Consider the following 12,994-nt stretch of genomic DNA (forward strand, 5'->3'; position numbering starts at 1 on the left):
GCCCCATTTGCCTGCCTTTAATGTAAGGTACAGGGGTTTTTTACTGGCACATGGTTTTAATCTCCATCTAAATTATATGCCTTTCATACAAGAATCATAAAATAATTTTAAAAACCATGTGAGGTCTTAGGTCTTAGTGTGTAATGAGTGCAAAAGAGAATGAGGGCGCACACAGCGTTAGCGTTGAGTGCTTCTGACATCATCTAAGATTACAACAAAATGTGGGGGGCGGGGAGAGAAGGGGCCAAGGAGGTGTGCCAAGAATTTAGCTTTTATTTCCAAATAACTATAAAAAGTTAGAACAGCTTTCAGGGTTTGAGTTAGCCATCTCAATTCATCGTTTATCTCTGCAGAATGAATAAAAATGAGAACTTCAGACCATATGGAACCTCCACATATTAGTTATACTTTAACACTTGTTTCCCCACCTCCAGTTTTTATTTTGTTTCCCGTTTACTCATTCTGTTATTTTTGTCTTGTTATTTTGGCATTTTGTCCTAAGTATGTTTTTTGCAGACCACAAAGGACTATTTTAACATTTTAAAAATAATCTGAGTCTTTTAAGATGTTCTGAAAATCATATCAATTATACTGACTGAGTCATTTATTTTGCAAATATTTACAAGTATTTTAGATATTTACTATGCCTGTATGTCCTTCCATTGCTAGGCACAAGGTATAGCTGTGAAGAAAATGGAAAAAAAAATACTTGCTTTTAAGGAGCTTATACTTTTCTAAGGAGGTAGCCCGCAACAAACAAGTTAAAGAGTAATGGGGGAGGGCAAGGACCCTAAAGGAGGAGGAAGCTGGATAAGGGGACTTGAGGGAGGTGGGGGAGGCTCCTTTGATTTCTCTGAAGAGTAATTTCAGCAGAGACGAGGGAGGGAGCAAGGGAACAAGCCACGGAGGTGGGAAGAGAGATTCAGGCAAAGAGAATAAAAGTGCAAAATTCCTGATCCAAAAAAGTGCTGAGCATGTTCATAGACCCCCTCATCATGTGAGGTTCCAGTTCTCTCCTTCACTCACACACACCAGCCACCGGGAAGATGCCCCTGTGGCAGGAGACAGCTGCCTTTCAGGAGTTGAGAGGAAGTGAGAGGTAGGGGGAGATGAGCAGCACAAATAAACTCTTCATTGCTGGTATTTTTTTTTTATCGCTGATTTTGTTATAGGACAGGGAGAGGGGCTCAGCTCCACCCTCCCTTACAATTTCATTGCAATACATAGCAGTGTGTCCATTCTAGTCGTAGATATTTGGGTTGCTTCCAGTTTTTTGCTATTATGAAAAATACTACTCTGAACATTCTTGCACTTGTGCAAGAGTTTTTTGACAATACACACCTAAAAGTAGGATTTCCTGGTCACAACATATACAACTCTTCATTGTCAGCACACAGTGTCAAGCAGCTTTCCTGTGCGTTTGTACCAGTTCACTAGCTTAAGAAGAAAGACCCTCAGTCTGTCCTATTTACTCTAGAATTTATAGTCATGTAAATTCTCCAAATGTATGTAATTAAATTTGTTCTTTTTTGAAAGGTTTGGCAGGGTAAAGAAAAGGAGAGCCAGGCTAAATTTCTCAAAGGCAGGGAAAATTTATTGCGCCCCGGGCAGACCTCACGGACCCAAGGTGGGGGTCCGTGAAGCCGCACCCATTGTGAGGAGAGATGTCTCTTTTATAGGGAGAGGAGAGGTCAGGCAGGAAAACTGGGTTGGCAGGGGCAAACAGGTTTAGGCGGAACAAAGTTGTTTTGGGTGGAGCCGAGTTGTTTTCTCCTGTTTATGGCTTCAGTTTAGGCTTGGTGGTATCAGTGGTCCTGGTGTCAGGGTCATCTTGTCCTTTTCTGTGTGGGCTTCCTCATTCCTGGCCCCTGCATCGACCTTTCATTTTTCTCCTGTGAAGCTGTCTGAGATTATTTTAATCACTCAACCACTCTGAGAAGAACTGACAGGGGTAGAGGAAATTTTCCCACACAGGGTAGAGAGGAATAAATAGGTAAATGGGAGGAAGTTTACATCAAAAACCTCACTAGGGGGGTTTCAAAACACTGCTGTTTTGAAAGGGCTTAATTTGAATTTCATCAAGTTTATCAGCATCCAGTCCAATAAAGAGCATCACAGTGGTTACCCACCTTTGTTTTTGAATGGGTGCAACTGTGAGTTTTCCTTAAAGTGATTTTGAATGGTTGGAGTTGGTTTTAGAAATGGTTTTGATAGTCTTTTTAGTTTGTGATGATGCTCCCTTCTAACACAAGCGGAATTTGAGCATTTTTCATTGTCGAGGAATGGAATTAGTTAGGACTCTTGTAATCAACAAAAATGGGGGGGAGGGTAGTGCAAGCAAAAGGCCATCTTTTACACAAGTCCAATGATAGTTAACAGAAATGTTGACGCAGTATGTGCTTGGGGAGAAATTGGATGCAGAAAGTGTTTGACTTATTTCTAAAGCTCTGCTTTATACAAGAAGGACTCTGCCCTGCTCTTGAGCATGCCTCCCACCCCTGCTCCCCACATGTGCCCTTCCTTCCCCCTCACCTCCCCCCCCCCCACCCCGCACCTGTCCTCCCATACCTGCCAGGGCCATGATGCCTCGGAAGATGGCGCCTGACCGACAGCAATGGCTTCGATGGATACATGAAGGAACCAGGTGTGGAAATGGAAATAGCTCTAAGAAAAATGGGTGCAATGGCTGAACTGTTATAGGGCAGCCCCAATACAAAACGGGGTGCCTGACTATGGGTCCTCACCCGCGCGCTTAAAAGGACTTATCAATGCTCTACTGCAGGCACACGCGAAAGGTTAATAAAAGGTTTATTTACAAGGGAAGGGGAAATGAGGAAATGTACATCTCAGGGAGAAAAATGGGAGACAAAGTTTTAAATGCGTCCTACCCGATCCACGGATCTGGAATCCCAAACGGCACTCTGAGAGCTGGCTGCAAGCCAGGAGCCGTGAAGCCAGGAGGCGAGCTACAGAGCGAGAGACCCCAAGGCCCACGTGTTTGGTTTTTATACCCAACCTGGCTGCTTAACTCCACCCTCAGGTCCCAGCCACCTTCCCTTTGGTGGTGACGGGATTTGTCTTTCCCAATGTCTTGATGACTTTGGTCTGTAGTGGGGGTGGGGTCCACAAAGCCTGTATGGGATTAGCTTAGAACATCCTTTCCCCCTAACAAAACGAACCAGTGTCATCACCGTTGATGGCAATAACCTCACCATAAAAGCTGAAAGTGTTACAGGGCAGCGAGAGGGGCACCTTAGAACTCCCAAACCTGATTGTCCTGCTCTAAATAGGTTCTGCCATCCGCTGCTTCAACACAAAACATTAAGACTTTAATGGAGGGCCTCCCTGGTGGCGCAAGGGGTTAAGATGTAACCTATGAAGCTATCCACAGCCACTGCAGCACAAGTTCAATCCCTGGCCAGGGAGCTACCCACATGGCGCAGCAGACCTCTCCTGACTTGCCCGCTGCTCCCCTCAGTAGTGTATTTCAATCTGCCTGTTCTGTTCCCCACTCTGTCTCTGGTAAATCCTCTTACCCCCCAACTCTGGCCTGTACTCTCGTTCTTGTATGCATAAATAAATAAATCTTTAAAAGAAAGACTTTAATGGAAAGGAACTTTTAATATAATTAGTAAACGATACAGAAAAGACAAAGAACATAGTTTCTAAATCAAGCACCCAAAGTTACCCATCCCCTCGTGGGTTAAAGTCCAGCCAAACAGGATTGGCTCAGAGAAAGGCCCGAAAACCTGCCACAAGTCTAAAGCATCTTCCAGCAGGGACCCACAGAAAAGGTTCAGAAACAACCAGACAAGTCTGGGAGGAAAAGAGCAAAATCAAAATCAAGTTCAAACCTGCCATTGTCACCTCCCCACGGGTCTCTCACCCACGTCTGTTTCACCCAGTTTACGACTAAAAGGCAAGCACTGTTTCTTCACATGTCTCTGCAACATGTGCCTCCTCCAGGTCTCCTTCTGACTCCCCATCCTGCTTCCTTCCTTCCTCAGTCTCCTCTCCAGCTACTCCTCCTCCCTGCTCAGCTCCACCCTCACTTGGGTGGGGTAGGGAACCTGAAACTTCCCCTTTTCCTGGGGATCCCCCTGTTTCAAAAGCACTTTGAAAACAACAGTTTCCATGTAATCTAGAAGAGATTTGAAGAAACTACAGCTGATGGCCGAAAAACTGTCGACCACTTTACAAATGGCGCATTGGTTCAACATCAGGAAGGGGATGGGCAGGAAAGCACAGTGAGAGGGAAACTGGAAGAGAGAAATGAGGGGTGGGCTGTGACATGAACAAGGTCATAGATACTCAGGTCTGTGAAATAGTAGAATAAAAACTCCCATCATCGCTTTGGGCAGGAATTAGCAGCAAGGTTGAACAAACTTAATTCAATGAGCAAATCTCCATCAGCTTCCCCTCCCCCCATTACTGTAATCCAATTATCTTTATCACAAATACTTTACATGCAACCATTTCAAAGTGTTGGTTTCATTAGGCTTATTCCTTTCGTTAGTAAATAAATGCATTTGTACTTAAAAAAAAAAAAGCTCTGATGTATTGCTCAATCTTTGGTCAACTGCTTTCTATATATTAGGAGTCAACAGTTCTCTATTTTATATCTACTTTCATCAACACATAGTAGACGATGAGGGTCACTTAACTCCCATTCCAAATTCTTGGGAAAGGGGTCTCATTTGGTTTAGCTTGTGTCAGGGACTCACCCCTGGAACAGTCCACTGTAGCCAGGAACAGGGGCACTGTGTGAATGGGGCTTTTCTTCTGAAAACTTGAGGTGGACCAGTGGCGGCAGGCTGACGGGGTCCTGCGCAAAGTGAAAACACAGGACCACCTCGTTCAAAAATGGGAATTTCACGGGGACTATAACCGAGACAAGAAAGCATACATTGTCCAAAAATGAAGAACGATGTAAAAAATATATAAAATAAGAATAGTAAAAAAAGAAAAGAAAAAAACAAAAAACATTAATAATTTCAAGATGGCAGTGACACAACATTAATCCAAGCATGGGGTTCTTCTAAGTGTGGGGCCCTGACCGCGCAGATCTCACGCCATGAAACTGCTCCATGCTCTGGGTCTGCAGGAAGAGCATCCAAAAGGTGTTTCTAGACTCCCCAACGTGAAACTGGAACCAGTGGTTCTTGTTTTTGGAACTCAAAAATTCTGGTGTTTCTACCATTTTTTCCACTTCTTTGTCCCCTCTTCAGAGCCTGTAACTTTATGTGGAATTGTTTGAATGTGAATCAGCTGGCTTTGAAAAAATCTTTTGTCTCTTCATTTCTATTATTAGGCAATGATCCTCTGGGAGGTTGTGCAAAGTGTGCATTTGATTTGGGTGAGTCATCGCCATGGGAAGAATTGATGGAGGAGTTGATACCCTTTTAAAAAACTTTTTATCCTGAAATAATTTGAGATGTACAGAAAAACTGCAGAAACTCTTGAGAGTTCCCATGGATTCCTCTCCAGCTTCCCTACTGTTAATATCTTACATAATTACAGTACAATTATCAGAACCAAAAAATTACCACTGCTGCAAAATTATTGACTAAGGACCTCTTTTGAATTTCACCAGTTTTTCCATAAACATCTTTTTCTAGATGTCTGTTCTAGGATTCTGTCCAGGACCCCATGTTGCATTTAGTTATTACTTTTTAGTTTCATGCAATTTGTAGTCTTTCCTGAGGATGACTAGTCCATTGTTTTGTCCAGTGTCACACAATTTGGGTTTTTCTGATAGTTTCTCATGATTAGACTGGATATTACAGGTAGGATGTTATGTGACGGACCCTCAGTGCATTATGTCACATGTTCACAATGCTGCTGTGTCTTGTTACTACTGGTGACGTTGAACTCTATAATTGAATTAAGACCCTTTCTGCTGGATTTCCCACTATAAAATTACTGTTCCCCTTTGTAGTTATTAAATACCCTGGGGGAGATATGTTGAAACTATGCAAATTCTGTTTTCCCTCAAATATCTGCCCACTCGTTTTAGGACTCATCAAAGAAACATGTCTCTAACGGTGACTAGTGTTTACCTAGTGGCAGTGTTTTCTCCAGTCCTTTTCTTTAGGTTTATGCTACCCAGTCAAGATGATGTTTCCCAGGGTTCCTGTGTTTTTTCTTCCCATCCTTTCTGATGTCGTTGTTGCTGATTTATAACAGGTTCATTTGTTAGTATTTTTATTCCACGTGGGTTCTCTACATCCCAGTTGGTTTTAGTTGTTTATTTTCCAGGCATGTGAAGCACTCCCAAGGTTCTAGGAGTCAGAGCTATAAAAAAATACACTGAGTACCACTATCTTCTCACCCCTGCTACCCTATTTTCATTCACCCCCCCCCTTTCCCACCTACCCCCTGGAGATACCCAATATCCTTAGTTTCCTAAATATCCTTCCTGTACTTATTTTTCACAGATGGGCAGTGCAGTATGCTTGAAGTCTCTTCTTTCTTAGGGCAGCATATCTGTTCTGTGCATTTTTCACTTAGAGTGTGTGTCTGGGAAACTATCAGTTCACAGGTTCTTCCTCAATTTTTAAAATAGATGCTGAGTATACCATTGTGTAGTGTACCATAAATGTATGAACACTTAGGTCATTTCCAGTATTTTGCAGTTAAAATAATACTGTAAGACATAGCTCTGTGTATATATTTTTCATTGATTGTATACATTTAAGTGAATGTCATAAATAACTATATTTATGCATGCATGTATGTACTGTCCATCCATCCGTCTATCTGTCCATCCATCCATCCATCTCTCTCTATTTTCCCTTCTAATATTCTTTTCGGGGAGCTAAGAGCAGTATTGATATTACTGTCTATGTAATGCTTTCTTTCTTAGCTCTACCTTTGAAGTCTAATCTCTGACAATAAGCACAGACTGTGGTCAATCTGTTGGCTCTCCATATCTATGGGTTCCACATCCTCATAGTCAAACCATTTTGGGTCAAAAAAATGGTACTAGGTTAGTTATGCCTACCACGGTTGCATCCGCACTGACCGCGTACAGACTTTGTCCTTGTCATTATTCCCTAAATAACACAGTATAACTATTATGTACATTGTATTAGGTATTATAAGTAATATAGAGAAGATTTAAGAGAACTGCAGGTGACATGCAACACTCTGCCATTTTAAGTTTTTATTTATTTTTGCATAGAAGACCTGGGGTGTAGGCGAGAGGTGCAGTGGGGTAAGAGGATTCACCAGAGACCGAGTGGGGAGCGTAATGGGCAGATCTACTGAAATACACTGCTGAGGAGAGCAGCAGGTAAGAGAGGAGAGGAGAGTTTAGCTCCTTGGCCAGGGATCGAACTCAGGCCATTGTGGCGATGGACCGTTGCAGTGGTAGTGCTGAGACTTAACCCCTAGGCCACCAGGGAGGTACCACTCTGCCATTTTATGTAAGGCACTTAAGCTCCCACAGATTTTGCTATTCTTGGGGGATGGGGGGGTCTTGAAATGAATCCCCTGAGGATACTAAAGGACAATTGTCTATTTTCTGACAGAGCCATCACCCCCTTTCTCAGCCAATAATATGTGTGGGATCCTCAGCTACTATAGTAGCAGTTCTCAAGCTTTTCAAATATTAAAATCACCCTAGGAGCTTTCAAGTATAACAATGCTCTAAGGAGATTCTGCATTAATTCCAGGTGTGGGACTCAGGCATCTGTATTATTTTGAAGTGGCCCAGAAATTTCAACATGCAGCTAAGATTGAGAACTGCTAAATTCTTGAAATGTTAATCTCCTGGCCCCACCATATTCCCTGTGATTTGAGCCAAGTAGATCCTGGCTGACTGAGGTGTTCACTTAGAGCTCTACCATGAGAATATTGTGCAGTCTAGCTGGACATAGGTTTTTCTTTCTCACGTGGAGTTTTTTTTTTTTTTTATAGAGGCATGTTTTATTTATTTATTTGTTTGTTTGTTTTGTTTATACATGCACTGGGTACAGTCAGAAGCGCGGGAGGGCGAGAGAATTCACCAGAGCCAGAGCAGGGAGCAGAACAAGCAGAAAGACCGAAGCACACTGCTGAGGGGAGCAGCGGGCAGCAGGAGAGGTCTGCTCGCCATGTGGGACCCTCCTCAGGTGGCCGGGGAGCAGCCGGGGATCGAACCGGCACCACAGAGGTTGCCGGCAGCTTCGCAACCCAGCGCTCAACCACTGCGCCACCGGGGAGGCCCTCACGTGGAGTTTGAATGACAGATATAAGTTGCTTCAGACCAAGAAGGAAGATTATTAAATTCACCTTTCCCCCCTGCAATACACAAATCTGGATATCCTCCTTTATCATTTGGTAGTATTAATAAGCTCCAACTAACATTTTTTTTAAAAGATTTTTTTATTTATGCATACAAGAACCAGGGTACAGGTCAGAGGTGTGGGGGGTGAGAGGATTCACCAGAGACAGAGTGGGGAACAGAACAGGCAGATTGACCAAAGTACACTGCTGAGGGGAGCAGTGGGCAAGTCAGGAGAGGTCTGCTGCACCATGTGGGTAGCTCTCTGGCCGGGGACTGAACTCATGCTGCAGAGGCTGCGGAGAGCTTCATAGGTTGCGTCTTAACTCCTTGCGCCAAGAGGGAGGGCCTCCAACTAACATTTTTAAAGACTACCAACTATACTGTTTTTCATCAAATCAAAGATAGTATAATTTTTACAAGACACAGTTATCTTATCCTTTGCACTAAGAAAAAAAATCACTGCTAAATAATTATGGTAAACATCAATCTGAGCCTACAAGGTGAATACTCCAGCCAAAAAATGAGCACAAACAGACCACCGCACAGACAAGAAAAATGCACATTTATACATGTGAAAAGTTGCTCATCCTAATTACCAAATAAATGTAAAGATGGTTTTTCATCTATCCAATTGACATAGTCGTCAGAACTGATAAGAAGGTGCAGAAAGAATCCTTTATGCCGGGCCTCCCCGGTGGCGCAGCGGTTGAGCGCTGGGCTGCCGCATGGCGTGCAGACCTCTCCTGCCGCCCACTGCTCCCCTCAGCAGTGTGCTTCGGTCCTTCTGCCTGCTCTGCTCCCCGCTCTGGCTCTGGCGAATTCTCTCACCCTCCCGCGCTTCTGACTGTACCCAGTGCATGTATAAACAAAAACAAACAAACAAACCAGCAAACAAATAAAGCATGCCTCTATAAAAAAACAAAAAAACTAAAGACTTTTAAAAAAAAAAAAGAATCCTTTATGCCGTTGATAGAATTTGCAGTGACATTTTGGCAATGTTTCAGATATGCAGAGGAAGGAAAACTGCCCCATATCTTTCAGTCTCAATAACTATATTCTGTATATTTACCCTATTGCCTTAAAAGAAGTGAGATAATTTAGGGGAAAGTGATCTGTAAAGAACAGCTAACATTTACCGGGAGTCTGCTATTCTAAGTACTTTAATCTTCACAACAATCCTGTAACTACTGTTATCATCCCCATTTTACATATAAGAAAACGGAGGCAGAGAGAATAAAATATAACCCAAGGGGTGGAATTAGTAAGATGGGGGGCTGCGGCGACAGGCATTAAATCTGCACAAGGGGCTCTAGTTTGCGTCCTATTTTTCTGCACAGAGCCTACGCCTTCTTTCCTTTTAGTGATAGTCCACAGCATCCACCAGAAACCTGTTTATATAGTTTTCGCTCTTTCGTTCGTTACCGGAGCTGGCCGTCTGATTGCTCTGCGGAGGTCGTCACAGTCCGTCTGCTTGAGCTCTAGGGAACGCCGCCTCCCACTCCAGTTTTCCAGTGTCCTCATCAGTGCTGGGTACAGTCTGAGAGTCCTAACCAATGCCATTGTACGTTTCTGTGGGATCAATGGCACATCTTTACAAACGTGAAATAATTTTCACGAGACTGACAAGGACACACAGGTGAGTACGCGCCTCGACGACAACCGCTCGGCTCCACCCACGACCACTGGGGGGGACAACCTTTCCCGCTTTCCTACGTCGGTCGGCTAGCCCGGAACCTTTCCTGCGTACTCCTAAGCAGCCCGCCCGGAAAACACCGCTGAACACACAACACAGCCGGGCCTAGTCGTCTAACGATACGCCTGAAGCTTTTAGCTTACTTACATGGCCCAGGAGAAAACACCCTAATTTTTTTGCACTTTTTAAAGGAATAAATAACTGAAACATTTTTATCCCTTAAAAAATATCATAATGAAATTATCTAGTGAGTGTTTGTTCTTCTTTTTGGTTAGGCACAAATGTGGACAGCCTACTGGAAACGAACAAGGAAGGCGGGGGAAGAAAGCGCAGGCCCCGGGGTCTTCTAAATCAGAAAATCTCCGGAGCTTTCGCCCTGCTATCTGCGGCGTACCGCTTTCCCTGACTTAGACGCAGCTCTTGGAAGCGGGTTGGGGAGAAGGCGTCGTTGCTGGAGCTGAGGCCGGGCGACCAGATTCCTCAGGGATGAACCTCGAGTTGCTGGGTAAGGAGGACTATGGCTGCCGTTTTAGAGAACCCTTTGGTCCTGAAAAGGAGGGAACCCGTGCGGGAGGGGACCCAGCTGCAGTGCTGGGGACGTAGTTCTGCGGTGGATCATTGGGCGCTCCCCATACAGAGCAGCAGCAGGAGGAGTCCAGCTTCAGCCCTAGCAGAATGCATTTGCCTTTCCCGAGGCCGCTTTCAAATCAGCTGTAGAGCGGTAGGGAAAGACAGTTTGTGAACTTAGCTTTGGTTACAAGTAGCTCAGAACAGACAGGACCAGAGTTATTGGAGAATCAGAGATTTGAGGTGAAGTTTTGAAGACGTGTCAGGGGGTTGGGTGCCTGGACAGGTTAAATCTTTTTGTAGAAATATGGAATGCCTAAGGAGAGGGGACTTGGAGATTTTGTAGAAGTGCCTTATTGAACAGATGAAAAAAGGCTTAGAAGATAGTAACTTACAGGCACTTAGCAAGTAAATGGCATAGCTGGCACTGGCATCCAGTTAACTTGTCATTTAAGTTCTTTGACTATCAGGAGTAGTGTGTAATAACACTGAGGTGTGTACTACAGAGGCATTTGCCATTTGTCACACTCAGGTTTTCAAAATTCCCTAAATGACTCGCCATCTGCAGTGGTTACTGTTTTCTTAATTAAAAAAAAAAAAGTTAAATATGTATTGTTTGTCCTAAGGACGACAAAAACATTTTGGAAATGGTCTTTGCCTTTAAGGAGCTTTTAGTAAACAGGGGGATTATATAAATAGACATAACTTACTGGGGAACTTAAGCCTTTAAGAGTCATTAAGAACACTTAGAAGAGGGAGTGAATGCCTATAGTACAAGAAAAGAAAGTAACAAACACCTCTGGAAAGGAGTTTTGCATGGACATTTAAGTTTGGTAAGATACTGACAGTCTGAAATATGCAGATATCGTATCAGTCTTAATAGAAATTTGTTAGAACTAAACTAAGAGAAGGCTTAAAAAGTTTTTTTGTGGCACTGTGAATAATGCCAAGAGATGAGCTTCTTGACTCTTAAACAATAGCATAATTGATGATTCAGCGAGAGTTTGATCTCTTTTTGGTTAGGCATGTATGTGGACAGCCTAATTGAAATACACCAGGAAGGCATTTCTTGAACACCCAGCTGAAAAGTTTGTGCTTTTTAGGAAAGGTAGGGCAGATCCATTGAAGGGGTTTTTGTTTTTTTTTTTTAGATTTATTTTATTTATGCATACAAGAACTGGGATGTAGGCCAGAGGTGCAGGGGAGTGAGGATTCACCAGAGACAGAGTGGGACGCAGAACAGGCGGATTGACTGAAATACACTGCTGAGGGGAGCAATGGGCGACACAGGAGAGGTCTGCTGTGCCATGTGGGTGTAGGGGGCAGGATGGGCCACAGTGCAGGTTTTCTGATCCAGCAGACCGGGTAATGGAGGAGTCCTGGAGCCCTCAGTGGCTTTTGCAGGCTTTTACTGGGATTTACAGGTACATGGCAGGCAGGGGCGCTGGGGGGCGGAGAGGCTGGCAGGCCTCCCAGACCCCAGCAAGTCTTCACTCTGGGCTCTCCAGCCTTCTCTCATGTTCTCTCTGCTCTTCTCATGGCTCTGCTTCTCTCTCAGCTTCTCTGCTCTTTTCTCGGCTTCTGCTGGCGTCCCTGTGACGCCGCCCTTAAAAGCCCAGTCTTAGCCCAGATGAATCCCATCTATTTATGCCCACACCCTACTCCAGGTGCCTGCCATCAGGCATGCATTCAGGATGGCAAATTCATCATCTATATCCTAATGGCGGGAGGGCAGAAAAGCCTGATACTTTTACCTTACCCTACAGTGGGTTAGCTCCCTGGCCGGGCACCAAACTCATGCTGCAGTGGCTGCTGATAGTTTCGTGGTGCTGAGACTTAACCCCTTGCACCACCATGGAGGCTCCCATTGAAGGGTTTTTACCTGGTATTTAATTCAAGCAGAGTAATGATTAATTGGACAGCAGTGTGTACTTGGCTCTTGAAGGGTGTGAAACAAGTTTGAAGGACGAAAATAGATGCATGATAAAGAAGGCATGATCTAGGAAATGGAAAGAAAAGGCATTGAAGAGGTAGCGTTGACAGAATTTGAGAATTGAGTGCATCTGGTGCTGATGGTAAGAGTGAAATGGAAAGTGATAGAAGCTGATAGTGTTACTGATAAACATTTAAGGACATTGGGAAAAGAGCATGTTGAGTGTGTGGATGTGTGGTTAGGAGATAGGCTTGGACTTAGGAGATTTGAAATCTTTTACAGTTGGGCTAATTGTAACCTTGTGAATAGATGACAAAACCAAGGCGGAAAGTGGGGGTGCAGATGTGAAAACTGCTGAGGAGAGGGCAATTACCCCTGTTGAGGGGATAAGAGGAGGAATTAACAACCATAATAAATTAGCAGTTGTATAGAACTCAGTATGAGGTAGGCATATTTTCAGGTGCTTTTCATGCATTCAGTCATGAAGAGGTAGAAGAGAATAGAGGTTGTGCAGCTCTCCTGCCTGCCTGTG

The sequence above is a fragment of the Talpa europaea genome (genome assembly GCF_964194135.1).
Source record: "Talpa europaea genome assembly, chromosome: 10".
NCBI classification, from domain to species: domain Eukaryota; kingdom Metazoa; phylum Chordata; class Mammalia; order Eulipotyphla; family Talpidae; genus Talpa; species Talpa europaea.